Source organism: Geotrypetes seraphini, chromosome 4 (assembly GCF_902459505.1).
Source record: "Geotrypetes seraphini chromosome 4, aGeoSer1.1, whole genome shotgun sequence".
Classification (NCBI taxonomy): Eukaryota; Metazoa; Chordata; class Amphibia; order Gymnophiona; family Dermophiidae; genus Geotrypetes; species Geotrypetes seraphini.
In genome coordinates this window covers 284,946,452-284,964,514 of record NC_047087.1, presented here as the reverse complement: position 1 = coordinate 284,964,514, position 18,063 = coordinate 284,946,452, and the positions used below count along the sequence as shown (strand labels likewise).

The window sequence follows — 18,063 nt, the reverse complement described above, 5'->3', positions numbered from 1 at the left end:
TTCTTACTCTTTGTGACTCTTTATAATGCTGCGTGCACCTCGTAGCACTATAGAAATAATTAATAGTAGTAGTACAACTGCAGACACCTAAATATTAGGCACGCTGTTGATGAGTTACGCTAATATTCAATAATGGCATTTGGGTGTCCAGTTGCTGTTAAAGAATAGTCTCCTACCGTACAGTCTCGGAGCAACTAAATGGAAGCGTCCAGTTGTAGAATTGTCCCTTAAGTCTTAAAGGTGTTGCCAGCATAGAGCTAATGTGCTCCTTAGTGTCTTGGACAGAACCTTTGGCATAAACAAATGGCAAGAGCCAGTAGCAAAAGTAAATCACAAGAAAAAGTCTGTCTCTGCTGACAATTAGTAGCCGCAGTGTTCATGATCGGTGCTGTGGGCAGATCTCTGGAACACTGGAAACAGTCCCTCCGACTGGCTAGATTGGAGCTCACCGATATTAGCAGAACCAATCAGACATTTGCCATCATGTGGAATGCAGATGAGGAATGCATAGGTACCAAGGCAGGCTGAAGACGGTGGTAACCCTGTTGTACATTCAAAGTGTTCACAGCTAGCCTCAAGGCTGAGAAAGCCTCAGATAGCCTCAGATAGTGCACCTACATGTAGGATTACCAGATGTCTGGATTTCCCCGGACATGTCCTCTTTTTGAGGACATCGGGAATCCGGGCGGATTTTTCAATTTGCCACTTTTGTCCAGTTTTTGCCATTTCGGGGGGCAATGGCGGCAGCAGCCTGAAAAAGAAATCATCCCGGCTGGGGTCAGCGTCGTCCTACCTCTTCTGGCAGCCTTCCCATCTGGCCCTCTTCCTTCCACCTAACACCGGCCATACCCCCTGCCCCACAGCCTTCTTCGGTGACTCGGTAGCAATCGAGACAGGCTGCCGACATCAGGGCCTTCCTTCTGCGAGTCCCGTCTACTTTGTTTCAACTTCCTGTTTCTTCAAAGGTGGGACTCGCAGAGGGAAGGCCCCGACGTCAGCAGCCTGTCTTAATCGCTGCTACTGCTGAGTTGCCAAAGAGGGCCGCAGGGAAGGCAGTGTGGCCAGGTGCAGGTGGAAGGGAGAGGGCCAAATGCAGGACTCGTGGGTGAGGGAGGAGAACAAGAGAGGGGAGAGAAACAAAAGGAAGTATGTCATACCGGGCTGGGCTGGAGTGGAGGGAGAGTGGAAAGATGCTGGCTACAGGGTACAGGGACAAAGGAAGAGGGGGATAAGCTGAACATGGAAACAGTGACATAGATAAGGGGAAAACAGGAATTATAAGGATAGGGATACAGAGGGGAAATGTTGAAAGGGGAACAGATAAGAACATGGAGAAATGCTGAAAGGGAAGTTGATGGGTTTCCAGAGGGAGGCAATGCTAAAAGAGGCTAGATTGGCACACAGAGGGGGGAAATACTGAAATGGAGGGTTGATGGGGATACAGATGGGGCAGTGCTGAAAAGGGGGAGAAGAGATAGAGACACAGAGAGGGAGCAAAGCTGAAAGGGGGTAGTGCTGAAAAAAGGGAGGTAAAACAGAGACACAATGCTGAAAAAGGGATGGGGGAAATTAAGGACATTGAGAGAACAGATGGTGAACAGGGGGGGAAGATAAGGACAGGGATTCTGGAAAAGAGGCAATATAGGGACATTGGTAAGATGGGGACATAGAAGGGAAATGCTGGATCAAGGAGAGATGGAGGCTCGGGCTGGATGGAATGGGGAGAAAGAGGGCCAAACCAAATGGAAGGGGCACAGAAAGAGGACAGACATTGGAAAGAATGAGAGAATAAAGTAAGATGAGGAAAGTAGAAACCCAGAGACAACCAAGGTAGTTAAAATGTTTTTTTTTTACAGCTATGTTAATAAATGTTTATAATTTGAAAATGAAAATAAGGTGATCTTTTTATTAGACTAATTTTAATATATTTTTGACTAGCTTTAAGAGATCAAACCTCCTTCTTTAAGTCAGGAAAGGATATTGTGAAGGAGGTTTTGGCCTCTGAAATCTAATAGCACCAGTTGTAAAGTTGCTACTCATAAATGCATGCCAATGGGTTATTCCTTATAGAAATGTATATCTGTGTTCTAAAATCACCTCCTTAATACTTCAAATAACAGGCTATTCAAATCATATGAATGCACTTTCCGCTGTCTTCTTAAGGGCCTTGCAGAATTTGAAGGCTGGTGAGGATTTTAAGCAGAGTTTATATAGGCAGATGGCTTAGACTGTGAGTAGAGAATATATTTGAAAGATTCATTTAAATGGGGGCTAAAATGACGCAGGCAAGGTCTAAACTCTGGGCCAGAAAGCATAAGGGTAATCATAATGCCTAATTTACAATAAATGGCAATCTGCCATTTTAATTACAAATCAAAGTACAGAACAAAACGCAGGCTCCTGGAAGCAAAGGACAGTAAATACACCCCGTCTCATAAATAATACACATTTCATACTCTCTCTCCAGCACTACATGATCTGTAATCTGCCTACTTCCAACCTAATCAAGGAATTCATTATAGTGGGGAAACGCAACTGCAAGAATGTCTTTGGAGGTAAAATTGGCAGGAGCAGCAAACAGATGCTCAATGATACATGACACTTCATAAGCAGAAAGAATTAATTACAACTGTAATCGCAGCAGAACTGTAACACCATCATCTCCTGCCTTACAAACTATGCCCAGGATCCACGTTTTGCTGCACTCCTGCTAGAAAAAGGCCAAGATCAGTTTCTTTGAACTCGTGTTGTAAGTAGCAAGTCTCAAGGCTCACGGAGAGAGTTAGGCACAGTGGTTAACGCTACAGCCTCAGTACCCCGAGGTTGTGGGTTCAAACCTACACAGCTCCTTGTGACCCTAGGCAAGTCACTTAATTCCCCCATTGCCCCATTAGATAGATTGTGAGCCCGCCGAGACAGGCAAGGGAAAATGCTCGAATACCTGAATAAACTTATGTAAACCGATCTGAGCTCTCCTGGGAGAATGGTATAGAAAATTGAATAAATAAATTTTCCTGTAATTGAAAGGAAAGTACTAGGACTCAATTTCTACACAATCCAAGACATTATAGATCATCTGAACTTGACAACAACCAGGTGGGCCAGATAGGTGACTGACCTTGAAGAGCAAGTTTCCCACTACAGTGGGCAGCTGGGTTACAGAATCCCAGTTCCTTTCCAGTGCAAGTTTCCAAGTTTATTAATTATTTTGTTATACCGTCTATCCCATGTATCTAGATCAGGGGTGCCCAAATGGTCGATCGCAATTGACCAGTAGATCGCAAAGGCAACACGAGTTGATCGCGTTGCCTTTGCGATCTTTTTCTCCCTGCTGGTTACCCGAGCCATGCCTAGCACGTACAAGCGCCGTATTCATAAGACTTCACCTCCGTCGTCAATTCTGATGTCGGAGAGGAAGTTCTGGGCCAGCCAATCGCTTCCTGGCTGGCCTGGAACTTCCTCCCCGACATTAGAATTGATGTCAGAAGTGAAGTCTTGTGGGCCCAGCGCTTGTACGTGCCAGGCCTGGTTCAGGAAAGCAGAAGGGAGAAATCAGCGCAATGGCTTGGGGGGGAGGCCAGGGGGAACAGGGAAAGAAAGGCAGAAATAAAGAGGGGAGCAGGGGGAGAGAAAAAAAGACAGGCAGGCAGGGGGAGAGAGAAAGAAAAGTGGAGAAGGCAGAAAGAAAGAAATATTGGCTTTACAGAAGAAGGAAGTGCAACCAGAGACTCATGAAATCACCAGACAAAAAGGTAGGAAAAATAATTTTATTTTCAATTTAGTGATCAAAATGTGTCCGTTTTGAGAATTTTTATCTGCTGTCTATATTTTGCACTATGGCCCCCTTTTACTAAACCGCAATAGTGGTTTTTAGCGCAGGGAGCTGCGAGGGGCATTCAGTGCAGCTCCCTGCACTAAAAACCGCTATTGAGGTTTAGTAAAAGGGGAGGGGGTATATTTGTCTATTTTTGTATAGTTGTTACTGAGGTGACATTGCATATTTTAAAGTCATCTGCCTTGACCTCTAAAAAAAAAAAAAAACCCCGAATATAAATGATAATTAACATTTTCTCTGTGTTTTTTTAAATTTTAAAGTGTGTGCACCCCTGATCTAGATGGTTTACAATGAATAAAAATAGCAAAACTAATAAAATTTAACACAAAAAAAATTTATCTTAAAATTTGAAGGGGGGGAAGACAGACTAGACAAACAGGAAACATGTGAGGAAGCTGGGGAAGGGAAGTAAAGTCACAATAAAACTGAGGGAGAAAATGTTAGGGAGAAGGTAAATACAGTATGGGGGGGGGTCTTTTCTATATTGTATTATACAGTAGGAAAGATATAATCCATATCGAAAGCATCATGAAAAAAAAGGTTTTAAGTTTGGATTTGAATGAAGATAGAGAAGAGATGACTCTTGTCTGAGTTCATTTGGCATTGCATTCCAAAGTGTCGGGGCCTTGACGGAGAAGACTGACTTCCGTGTAGTGTCACAGAAAATCTCACGTATGGAGGGGGATTACAAGAAGGTTTTGTGAGTTGCCAGCTTTAAAAGCTGCTCCTGGGATGCTGGAATTCCAGAGCTTAGGTGAAAACGAAGTTCGGAGGATGACCAGAACTGCTATCTCTTTCTGTCTTGAAACAGCATGGAAGTGCTGGAATGTGTATGCAAGTTTTGAAGTAGTTTTAACAAGACCGCCAGATCTGTGTCACGAATACAAAGAGTGGAATCTGATACTGCGATCTTTAAACTGAAAATCCATCTTATGGCATCTCCTGACCTACTTTCAAACAAGATCTATGGTTTTGCTAATGCTCACGCTCCCATTTCTTGGCTCTGTATGTGCTTCAATATCCGTTTGTTCTTTCTCATGCCATACTACTTGCTGCATTAGCATCAGTGGGAAATATTTTACTTGAATTATGGCTTAACTGGTTAGTTATGAGTGCCTAGGGCAGACCAGATCCAGATTTTCCATTAGGCAGTGGCAGGTCACCTCCTTCTCTGTCCCAATAGCGTTTTTTTTTCCCCCAAGAATGACTCATCTTGAGTAGCAGGGTCCCATTAAATCCATTCCCTCGCAGGCAAAGTAATTTAAAATAGAATTGTTGTCAGCTAAAACATTAAGTGCAACTGCAATTTAAATATCCAAGATTGTTCTTTATAATTAGGAAGCTCATCTTGTTTACCATATTAAGGTAAGGTAGGCACATTGTTGGGAGACAAGGTCCTTGTCATCATGTCACAGAATTCGACTGAGTTACACCTGTGGAATACTTGAAAGAAATCAACTATGCTGCAGTGCTTGGCTTACAATTTATTTTTTTTTTTATTTATTCAGTTTTCTATACTGTTCTCGCAAGGGAGCTCAGATCGGTTTACGTGAATTTATTCAGGTACTCAAGCATTTTTCCCTGTCTGTCCTGGTGGGCTCATAACCTATCTAATGTACATTAATATTATATTTCTTACTAATCACTGTAATCATTATTAATCTGTGATCACTGACTGCTCAGTGACATCTTCCCTATTTGTATGCTGTAATTCGCCGATTGCACAGCTCTCTTCACTGTGAACCGCTTAGAAGTCGCAAGATTATGGCGGTATAGAAAAAATAAAGTTATTATCATTATAAAGCGACTTGTCCAGGGTCACAAGGAGCAGCGTGGGTTTGAACCCACAACCTCAGGGTGTTGAGGCTGTAGCTTTAACAGTTGCGCCACACTCTCCCTTTTATCCCTACAATCCAGAGGTCTAGTTTTAAATATTTTACAGAGTTATGCTTGCTCTGAGAAAAGACTACAGCATGACTAAACATACATAAGTGCCTGTTAAGCAACCAGATTCATTGGAGTCAGAGTTCTGGGTAAACACCAGAAATGTCTGTTTGGAGCTCTGATTTCCTAGAAATACATCTTGAATAATGTCAAAAAGACATTTCTGTTGTAAAAAAAACAACACAAAAACACCCCTAGTGGTGATGTGATGCAATTACATTACAATTTAATTATTACAATTAAATGTATAAGATGTTATAATCACACCCAGAGGTTTCAATAGGTTTCCTCTTCAATTCACACCAACATAGGGTAAACACTTAAATATCTGGGGTTATTTTTTTGTAACATTAACAATTGAGGATGAAAGAAAACTAAGTACCACATTTTTCGCGCCATAAGACGCACCTGACCATAAGACGCACCCTAGATTTAGAGGAGGAAAGCAAGAAAAAAACCATTCTGAACCAAACTCTCCCTGCCAGGCTCTGCACCCAACCCTACACTCCTTGCCAGGCTCTGCACCCTGTCCCCCCCTCCGGTGGTCTAGTGGTAGGCCGGGACAGGGCACAGGGCAGGCAGGCAGGCAGGTCCCATACCACCCATGTACCCCCAATACTTTAAATCATCCCCCAACCCCCCATGTACCCCTAGTACCTTAAATCATCCCCAAATACCCCACGTACTCCCCAATACCTTAAATCATCCCCCCCATCCCCAGTACCCTTTTAAACACCCCCATACCTTTTAAATCATATCCCTCGTGTACTTTTTTTTTTTTTAACCCTGTACCTTTTATTTTATTTAAAAAAAAAAAAAAAAAGGTTTTATTGAGTACAACAGAAAACCGAATATAAAGAAAACCATACAGGATAAATTTTTGCACTCATTTTTCGTTTTTACCCCAGAACACCCAACCTCCTCCCCCCAACCCCCAGAAACAAATGCAACGAGGCTCAATGTAAAAGACCCAATGCCAAAAACACAGAAAACAAAGAAGACTTCAAACCAATCTCCCCAATTCACTCTTTCAGAGAAGCAATACATGATATCCATCCAATAAATATGAAATGTCAAGAATAGCCTAAACCCCCCCACCTCCCAAAGTCCCTCACCACTCCCAAGCCCCCCCTCCAATTGCATCACAGGAAACAAAGGAAGTAGAGAAAGATAGAGGAAGAAAGAGAAACGAGAGAAACAAAGAAAGAGAAGAAAAAAATGAAACACGGCAAGCACGGCAAGGGCGTACCTTTTAAAATTCTTCCTTCCCTCCCTCGACGGCTCCGTACTATTTCCGGGCAGCAGTCACAAAGTCAGGGGCGTGGAGGTCAGGTGCGAGCTTTCCACGTTCCCTCATGGCCCCGTGCAGTTTTCTGAATGGCTGCCGGCAGTTCTTGCAAATCCCATGAGAACTGTTGCCAGCCATTCAGAAAGCAGCACGGGCCCAAGCGGGAGCGCGGAAAGCTTAGTCCTGACATCCATGCACCTGACTCGTCCGAATGCTGCCCTGAAATAGTACAGAGCCATTGAGGGAGGGAAGGAAGAATTTTAAAAGGCAAGGGGTTTAAAAAAAAAAAAAAAAAAGGTACAGGACCACCAGGCTGCTTGAAAATGGGACGGCGGTGGCGTCGGAGGGTGGGGTGTTTGTTTTAAAAAGGTGGGCCTGTGGCGGCAGCGGTGTTCAGAAAGGTGGTGCGGCTGCGCGGGGGGGGGGTACAAATTTTGTATCTTCACTTCATGAGATGCACCGAGATTTCCACCCACTTTTGGGTGGAAAAAAAAGGGCTTCTTATGGAGCAAAAAATACAATAAGTCTAACAATTGTTATCAGATGTATAAAAACAAGGTAAATTAAATTTAAATATAAACAAATAGCAAAACTAATTTACCATTCATGTGTGATCAAATTTACACTGATTACACCATTACAGTTAGTAATAATATTCAAACTTCAAACAAACATGCCATGCCTTTCAACTTAATACCAAAATTGTTCCAGGATATTCAGAACCACAGGTATTTGACTAGGCACAAGTATAGGAAAACCAAGTCATTGTGACATCACCACTGAGGTTGGCTCTTAGGCATTGGTGGAATGAAGCATTATGACATCACAATACCAGGGGCCGCTGAAATGTTCTCAGCCCAACCAAGAAGAGAATGATGTGGAGCCATGACTCTTCATGTTATTCCACACTTTTCTTGGCACACTTCATTTCAATGATATATGAAATGAAAGGATGCCCCTATCAAACCCAGGACCAAACAAGCAGTTTGTCTTAGAAAACATGCAAATGGCAATATCCAGATCTTGTAAAGTAGCAGCATATTGTTGTTGTAAAATCAGATATATCTACACTCCACCTTCAAAACTGTGTAGATTCCGTACAAACGTAAGGCAGTTCTTCTTCACCCAGAGAGTGGTAGAAAACTGGAACGCTCTTCCGGAGTCTGTTATAGGAGAAAACACCCTCCAGGGATTCAAGACAAAGTTCGACAAGTTCCTGCTAAACTGGAACGTATGCAGGTGAGGCTGGACTCATTTAGAGCACCGGTCTTTGACCTGAGGGCCGCCGCGTGAGCGGACTGCTGGGCACGATGGACCACTGGTCTGACCCAGCAGCGGCAATTCTTATGTTCTACTCATCTAACCAGTGTCTGTTTATGTGTGTTGGACACTTCCACATGTAAACGCCACTATTTACTCAAGTAAACTCCACAGAAGCTTTCTACAATGACCTCCTGCTCCTTCTAACCCTCATCCAGCTTGGCCTTTATTAAAATCCTTGATCATACCCCATTAGCATCAGCTTCTCAAATGGTCAAGGCCTGTATGGCTGTGGAGTAGCCACGCAGAGGGAATTAGGGGGGCTTGGGCCCCCCTCAACTTCAACTCAATCCCCTTCTAATTTAATGGCTGGTGGGGATGCCAAGCTCTTGCAGCCAAAGAGGTCTCCGCAGGGGCATAGCGTGGGTGAAAGGCACCTGGGGGGGTGGCACCTCTCCCCCACCCTCTTCTCTGCACCCCCCAACCCTACATGCTCATTCCCCACCCCTCACTGCTGCACACAAGCCATTTCCCTTCCCCCGTACCGCTGCAACAATCCTGGCACGACCAGCAACCTTCAACCTGCTGGCATATCTGCATGGGCTCTCCCCTCTGATGTCACTTCCTAGGCGTGGGTCCAGGAAGTGACATCAGAAGAAGATCTGATGCAGGCAAACCAGCAGGTTGGGGGTTGCTGCTGCACCAGGAACATTACAGAGGTACTGGGCAAGGGAAATGGCGCACATGTGTGGCGGGGGGGGGGAGCGGAGAGGAGAATGGGTGCCACGCCCTTACTATACCACTACTCCTCTGTGAGTGTTTTCTCTGAGCAGCACTTAAGTCAGTTAGCTCGCAACCTCGGGGAAATCTTTGACTCGTCGCTCTCCTTCTCCTCTCATATCCAGCAGACTGCCAAAACGTGTCATGTCTTTCTTTATAATATTGCTAAAATCCATCCTTTCTTTTCTGAGCATGCTGCCAAGACCCTCATCCACACCTGCGTCACCTTTCGCCTGTATTACTGCAAAGTACTGCTCACCGGTCTACCGCTAAGCCATATCTCTCCCCTTCAATCTGTTCAAAATGATGCTGCGCGCCTCATATTCTGCCAGGGTCATTATACCCACATTACTCCTCTCCTCGGGTCACTTCACTGGCTCCCTCTCCATCTCCACATACTGATGTTCAAGAGTACTCACTCTGCAGTTCCTCAGTCAGTATCTCTCCTCACTTCTTACTCCCTATACTCCCCTCCGGGAATTCCACTCTTCAGACAAGTCCCCCCCTGTCGGTATCCTTCTCTTCTACTGCTAACTCCCGTCTTCGTCCCTCCTACTTTGCTGCACCACATGCTTGGAAGAACCTGCCTGGCTCGTTACGTCAAGCTCCATCTTTGGCGGTATTCAAAGCCAGACTGAAAGCCCACTTATTGGAAGCTGCGTTTAAATATTAACCCAACCAACATATCTGTCTGTCATTCCCTCAATAGTCCCCTACCACCTTTTAGCCCCCTCTGTGTGTCCGTCATAATTAGACCGTAAGCTCTTCCGATCAGAGACTGTCTCTTGCATGTACAATGTACAGCTCTGCGTGCACCTGGTAGCGCTATAGAAATAATAAATGCCGATGTAGCTGCGCTGATTAGCGCAGGTTACACATACTCGCCGTCCCCAAACATGCCCCCAGTGCTAAAACATAAAAAGTATTTTTAGCAAGTGGCGGTGTGCACCGATCCAAAAACTACCATGGAATGCCTGAGCTCACCGTACAGCAGTGTGTTTTAACTTGCAGCAAGCGTGCATTAGGGCGTACTGTAGCCCAGTAAAAGAGCCCTTTATTTATATAGGGATTATTTTACTAAAACATAATCCATAGGTATAAAACAGAATGTGAAGCATTTAGCATGTGCTAATCTCCGTTGGTGCATGCTAAGCTTTAGTAAAAGAGCCCTTTAGTTATTTATTACAATTTATTTACCGCCTTTTTCAAGAAATTCACCCAAGTCAGTGCATGGCACTGCCTTTTGTAACCAGAGTGGGAGTCCCCCAACTTTGTTGCTGCTAGTAGGGGGGCTAGTACTTCAATACAGTACACTCTCAGTTATCCAGCACACGTGGGGATTGGTAGATGCCAGATAATAGTATTTTCTGGTTGCTTGAGAGTTACTCTAAAAATAGTTTTGTCTCCCTTCCCTGTCCCACCTCACTCTATCATCCCTCCACACCCCACTTGTACCAGGTCCAGCATCTGTTCCGCCCTTCCCACTCTCCTTTCTGGTCTAGGTCACTTTCTCTTCCCGCCCCCCCCCCCAAACCTATGGGTCCAGCATCTATCCATCCGTCTCCCCTTCACCCTAACCCTCCCACCATATGTGTCTGGCCCACCTTCCCCCATCCCCGGGTCTGCCTTCCCTCCCTCCTGGACCCCCCTCCCTTACCCGAAGCAGCAGTGGCAATAAACAGACTGCTTGCGGCCAGCCCCAGCAGAGCCTTTCCTTTGCCGCGTCGGAAGTGATACGGCAGAGGAAAGGCGCTACTGGGGCTGGCAGCGAACAGCCTGTTTAAAGCACTGCCTCTGCTGACCGACTGCCGCTGCATCAAGTGAGGGAAGGAAGGAGGTGGGGTTGGTAAGTCAGAACTCCTGCCACTGCTGCTTTAGGGGCTGGTGATAGGACAATTTTTTTCTTTTTTTTTACTGGTTGGGTGAGAATGCTGGTTGCTTGAGTACCAGTTAATAGGGATTCTACTGTATTATGTTTTCAATCACTAGGGAATGGCAGGTTCCCTGGACTCCTACAGAGCATGCTTGTCCCTCACTATTGAAAATGTGATTGGGAAACAGCACCACCCACTGGCAGGACTGTAGGTGGCGGACTCCACTCAGAAGACAAAATACTGTCCCCAGAGATGACAATAAACAAGTATAACCTGAACATAGACCTTTACCTAGAACAGTAAAATATTCAAAGGCATATTTATTCTGGATATCCTGAAAGCCTGACTGGCTATGGACAGTTTGAAAAACACAGCAAAGAAATGACTGTTTATAATAGTACTAGTGCTCAGGGTTATGAAAACAGCCCAGAACAAGTGTGGGGGTTGGGTGAGAGAGAGTCATGGCGGCTGGATTTAGAGCCAATGACAGATATTTTAGAAGAAGCCCTCATGCATGGGCTTCCCACCTCAGGATTGCTGCTGCAATGACCAACACAGGAAGAGTATAAGGGTCCATTAAATTCAGGCAAATGGCTTTGGTGACTGAAGACTCCCAGTGCCAGGATTCCATCACTGGCTCCAATTGAGCTGGAAAAAAACAGAGAAAGGAAGGCACTATGAGCACGTCTCCCCCCCCCCCCCCTTACAAACAGGCCCATATGTGTCTGGGTAAATGGGTGTTTATAAGCAAGTCTCTGGGTGGGATGCAGCTGGAGCAGAAATTCTCTGGTGGTTCTTCCTCCTGCTCACTCCAAATGTCTTTTTCAGACCATTAACGATAACATTTTTGAAAATTATTGCCCAATATCACTTTACACCTGCTTTTACAGCGGTTGCTTTTCAGATTTCTTCATTATTCACTCTACAGAGCTGAAAATGATTTTGAGTGAATCAATCCCTCTGTTAACTGCCTTTTTTAAATTGAAGAAATGAGTTTGGGACTGCAGCCTGTATTTATTCATTTATTTATTTTCATTAAAATTTTTAGTTTGTATTAATTAGTTAATTTCTAATAAACATAATGAACCTCTCTCCCGTCTGATTTTTTTTCTAATCTCAGTCCTCTCTCGTTCCGTGTGTATCTTCCTTCTCCCTTTCTTATGTGTCTGAATTTATCTTCCCATTTAAAAGTCATTTCTACTCTACTGAATCTCGATAGCTTCTTTCATATCCTAGACCAGTGTTTTTCAACCTTTTTACACCTATGGACCGGCAGAAATAAAATAATTATTCTGTGGACCGGCATCGGTCCATGGACCGGCGGTTGAAGAACACTGGGCTAAATCGTGGGCCGGACCCCGCTCATCTCTACCCAATCTCCACCCCAGACCCCGCCTCCATAATAGTACTAATTGCACCTTGCACGTCCCGTGCCTCATCTGGAAGCCTTCCCTCTGACGTTGCAACGTCAGAGAGAAGGCTTCCGGTTCAGGCGCAGGATGCCCGTAGGAGCCACTGCCTATGGCTTTGTGCACTGAATCAGTTAGGAAGAGGGAGCTGGCTCGAAGATAACGCCGCATCGATCGCACCATGGACCAGTGGTTGAAGAACACTGTTTTGGGCCTGATGCACGTGCTGGCCCTGTGGACTGGCAGGAAATTTCTGTGGACCGGCACTGGTCCATGGACCCGTGGTTGAAGAACACTGTCCTAGACTAACCCCCTTTTTTACAAAGGTGCGCTAAGCTTTTTAGTGCGCTAAATATTAGCGTGAGCTAAACGCTAACACATGCATGTTATCCTATGGATGCATTAGCGGTTAGTGCACACGTTGATTTAGAGCAGGCTAAATCCGCACCAAAATGCTTAGCGTGCCTTTGTAAGAGAGACCCGAAGATTCAGACTTTATCTTGTTCTATCTTCTACGCCTGTTTCCCAACTCAGGTGCAAAGACAGGGGATACAATTGATGTTTTCCCATGTTTAAAGAATCAAGAGGGGTTCATTTTCTTCAGACAACTGGATGAAAAGGAGGGTAACCCTATCCGGTACTTAGCTGTCACCATTGATTGATCTGTGCTGATCGAAAATTACAAAGTGTGCTAATGGCATTACAAGAGAACAAGCAGCTCGGATAACAGAGTTTCTGTTCATTTCAGTTTTCTTAATCGAGAACAAATTCTTGCATTGTACAAAGAAAAACAGCATGGAGGATGGATCATCTTCCTCTGCCAACCAACATTCGCTTCTCTTTTCAAAGAAGCAGAACACAAATGTTTTCCAGAGAAAGACCACAATGCAAGACTTCTAAGATGCCTACAATGAAGTGGCAGCCATGTCTAGCAGACAGCACACTGAGGCCCCTTGGAATAAGCTGCATTAAAATGTTTCAGTTGCCATACACAGATGCCCAGAATTAACGTGTAATAATTGTAACTGTGAGGAGTATGCCCTGATCTACCCATAGAGTTAATGCACCTAGTGCGATCTAATCGCATTGCAGATAGAGTATATACAATGAATGGCATCTATTTATTTATTTAAAACATTTATAAGCCGCATATCCAGCATCTATGCAGTTAACCAACAATACATACATAATTAAAACAAGTTTCAATTTCTTATACCGCTCAATCAAACTTCTGATCAGTGTACAATTAAAATTTAAAAAAAAACCAACAACAAAAAACAAACAAACACAGAATTGCAAGTTAAAACTTTACAATATACTGTAGACCACAGGGAGAGTTAGTGGAACAAATAAAACACAAACTTAAGACAAGACAGGAACAGGAGGGAAAAAGGGGAGAACTACAATAATCAGAGGAAAGTGGACATAAAAGGAAAATACGATAGGGAGAGGATCTGCATAAATATTTACAAAAAAAGTTTAGCCCTGATAAGGGCAGTTAAATATCAAAAGCATCTTGAAATAAAAATGTTTTCAACTTGATTTTAAAGTGGGGAAGGGATGCTTCCAGGCGAAGATGATTAGGGATGGAGTTCCAAAGAGAAGGAACGGTTACAGCAAAATCGTTAGATCTAATAGTATTAATGTGCTTTAGGGAGGGAATCGTTAGGAGATTTTGAGACGTTACACGAAGAGCTTTAGATGGACAGTAAGGAATGATAAGACTATTAGGGCTCCTTTTATGAAGGTGCGCTAAGCATTTAAGCGCACCCCCCGGATTAGCACACGCTAGCTGAAAATCTACTGCAGGACTGCCCAAGTCCGGTCCTCGAGATGTACTGGCAGGCCAGGTTTTCAGGATATCCACAATGAATAGGCATGAGAGAGATTTGCCTACACTGCCTTCTTGGTATGCAAATCTCTCTCATGCCTGTTCATTGTGGATATCCAGAAAACCTGGCCTGCCAGTAGATCTCGAGGACCGGACTTGGGCAGCCCTGATAATAATAATAACAATAACTTTATTCTTCTATACTGCCACAATCTTGCGACTTCTAGGCAGTTTACAATCAAGAGTGCTGGACATTCAGCGAAATACAATATGCAAATATTCAGAGGAAATAAAGAGAGCAGCGACCTTAAGAAGGCAGTAGTATAGAAATACAATTTGCTGAGCAAAAATATAAGATGTACATTTTTGTAGGTAATGTCCGACAGGACCTGTTTGGAATAAATAGCAACGTAAAATTACGATAAGATGAAGATAACAGAATATATATATCACAGTGCTGTAAATTCAAAATTTCCGCGCGTTAAGACCCTAACGCGCCTTCATAAAAGGAGTCCTTAATGAATTCAGGTTGGTTTAGTTGAACGAGTTTTAAATGTCAGCAAGAGGATTTTGTAGTTTATTCTGTGTTCAACTGGAAGCCGAAGGGCTTTGTAAAGAAGTGGGGAAAAATTATCGTATTTCTTAGCATTGAATATGATTTTTACAGGAGTAACAAAACTCCGCAAAACACATAAAATACAGCATACAACTTGAAACCAGTGCCCTAGAAATAAGGCCAAATAACTTCCAAATCACACGTTGCCCAGTCTTGAAAAGGCCAAGCGGGAAAAAAATAAGCTTTCAGACTTTTCTGGAATACCAAGAAATCAGAAATTAGACAAATGGCTTTTATTTGTTGATTCACATTAGGACTTTTTATTTTTCTGATTTTATCACTACACATCCGAGAGGGTGGGTGGGTGGGAGATAATTGAAGATAATTTCTATGTATATCAAATTTTTGTTTTATTTGGTATTATTTTTAATTGATAAACACGAACAGATATGTTCTATGAAATTACTTCTGTAATAATTGTTTTGTAACAAATGTAATACACTGTAGTTTATAAAATAATAAAATTTTTACAAAAAAAAAAAAGAAAGGTGATTTATAAATAAAATCTGAATTTTGTAAGAAAAAAAAAAAGAATAATCTGACGAGTTCCATAATAAAGGTCCAGCCAGCCGAAACATTCGGGATCAATTTACAACTTTAGTGACCGAACGAAGTGGGGGGGGGGAACAATCAAGAGATCTAACTTGTGATGGCATTAAAGGTTCCATGTAATCTACTGTGTTAACAGTTAACACATGGTACCATACCACACAAATGTATGGTGCAGTCACCATCCCATTCCTTGTTCGTCAGTTAACATGGGAATTAGTGGATGCTAATTGTTAAGCTGTTGTATTGTTAGTCGGTGCTAGTTCCCATGTTAACATGATGCACTTTAGTAAAGGTTTGCAGATGATACAAAAATCTTCAATAGAGTAGACGCTCTGGATGATATGAATAACATGAAGAAAGGCCTAGCAAAGCTTGAAGAATGGTCTGAAATTTGGCAGCTAAAATTTAATGCTAAGAAATGCAAGGTCATGCATTTGGGCTGCAAAAACCCGAGGGAACGGTACAGTTTAGGGGGGTGAAGAATTTATGTACACGAGAGAAGAGCGGGGCTTGGGTGTGATTGTATGTAATGAGCTTAAGGTGGCCGAACAGGTTGAAAAGGTGACAGCGAAAGCTAGAAGGATGCTAGGATGGATAGGGAGAGGAATGGCCAATAGGAAAAAGGAGATATTGGTGCCCATATATAAGACTCTGGTGAGACCTCATTTAGAATATTGTGTACAATTCTGAAGGCCGCACTTTCAAAAAGATATAAAATCTATGGAGTTGGTCCAGAGGAAGGCTACTAAAATGGTGCGTCATTAGGCATATGAAGAGACTTAAAGATCTCAATATAAATACTTTGGAGGAAAGGCGGGAGAGGGGAGATATGATTGAGACGTTTAAATACTTAAATGCGCATGAGTCGAGTCTCTTTCGTTTGAGAGGAAGCTTTGGAATGAGAGGGCATAGGATGAAGTTAAGAGGTGATAGGCATAGGATGAAGTTAAGAGGTGATAGGCTCAGGAGTAATCTAAGGAAATACTTTTTTACAGAAAGGGTGGTAGATGCTTGAAATAGTCTTTTGGAAGACGTGGTAGAGACAGAGACTGTGTCTGTGTCTGAATTCAAGAAAGCCTGGGATAGGCACGTGGGATCTCTTAGAGAGAGAAAGAGATAATGGTTACTGTGGATGGGCAGACTGGATGGGCCATTTGACCTTTATCTGCCATCATTTTTCTATGTTTCTATGAGACCATTGCACCTGTGTTTCTGTACCTTTTATTTGTGTAGGTCCTTGCTCTTCACTCCAATTCCTCAAGGGCTGCCAATGGATCAGGTTTTCAGGACATCCCTAATTGATATGCATGAGAAAGATTTGTATACAATGGAGATAGTAGGCATGGAAATCTTCATGTATATTCATTACAGATATCCTGAGAACCTGGTGGCTTTTAACAACTGGGCATGAAGACCAAGAATATACCGTATTTTTTTCTTCAAAAGACACACCTGATCATAAGACGCACCCTAGATTTAGAGGAGGAAAACAAGAAAAAAAACACAACCATTCTGAACCAAATTCTCCCTGCCAGGCTCTGCACCCAATCCCGCACTCCTTGCCAGGCTCTGCACCCTGTCCCCCTTCTGGTGGTATAGTGGTAGGCTGGGACAGGGCAAGCAGGGACAGGGCACAGAGCAGGCAGGCCTAGTAGCCTAATGACAGGCAGGCCAGCAGGTCCCATACCCCACATGTACCCTCCAGTACCTTAAATCATCCCCTATACCTTAAATTATCCCCCATGCCCCCCACATACCCCCAGCACCTTAAATCATCCCCCATACCCTTTTAAATACCCCCCTGTACCTTTTCAATCATACCCCATACCCTTTTAAACACCCCCCTGGCACCTCTTAAATCATATCCCCCTGTACCTTTTTTTAAACCTGTACCTTTTAAACCGTACACCCACTTCACCCCGTACCTTTTTAAATCCCTCCCTCGCTAGATGGCTCTCGTACTCAGGTCAGAAGCGTGGATGTCGGGAGCAAGCGTTTATGTGCTCCCGCTTGGGTCCGCCTTTGAATTCTGAATGACTGGTGTCAGTTCTTGCGAGTCCCGGAAAAACTGATGCCACCATTCAGAAAGCAGTGGCGGGCCCAAGCAGGAGCGTGTAAAGCTTGTTCCTGACATCCGTGCTCCTGATCTGAGTACGAGAGCCATCTAGTGAGGGAGGGATACCACTGGACTACCAGGCTATTTAAAAAAGGTACCAACAACGGCGACGATGGCGGTGGTGCTGGGAGGGAGGGTTGTTTTGAAAAGGTGCTGAGAGGCGGAGGGGAGTGTTTTGGAAAGGTGCGGTAGGAGTGTGTTTTACAACGCTAAGGGGGGTATGAATTTTGTATCTTCGCTGCATAAGACATACCAAGATTTCAACCCACTTTTATGTGCGAAAAATACAGTAAATGCAGGCTTTCAATTCATTTCAGTTCATTTAATACGTTTCTGTTCCTCCTCACCATACAAAACTGTGTTCTACAGAATAACATGAATAATCAAATAAACAAGCATATGGGACTTACATAATTAATTACAAATCATGCATCAATCGTTGCCATACAAACAAAAATAAATGAATGAAAAATTTCTGGGCAATATTCAGACCAGAGCGGAGAGCATATTTTTAAATGCTGGCTGCCATGGGTTTTTTCAGACTCAGATACCGAGCGC

At 43.6% G+C, this 18,063-nt stretch overlaps 1 protein-coding gene across 1 annotated transcript in view; it reads right to left on the bottom strand.

Moving 5' to 3' along the window:
- The window catches only part of SLIT1 (slit guidance ligand 1), a 606,757-nt gene that overhangs the window by 580,585 nt on the left and 8,109 nt on the right, over window positions 1-18,063 (bottom strand). The gene's annotated exons all lie outside the window — the stretch shown is intronic.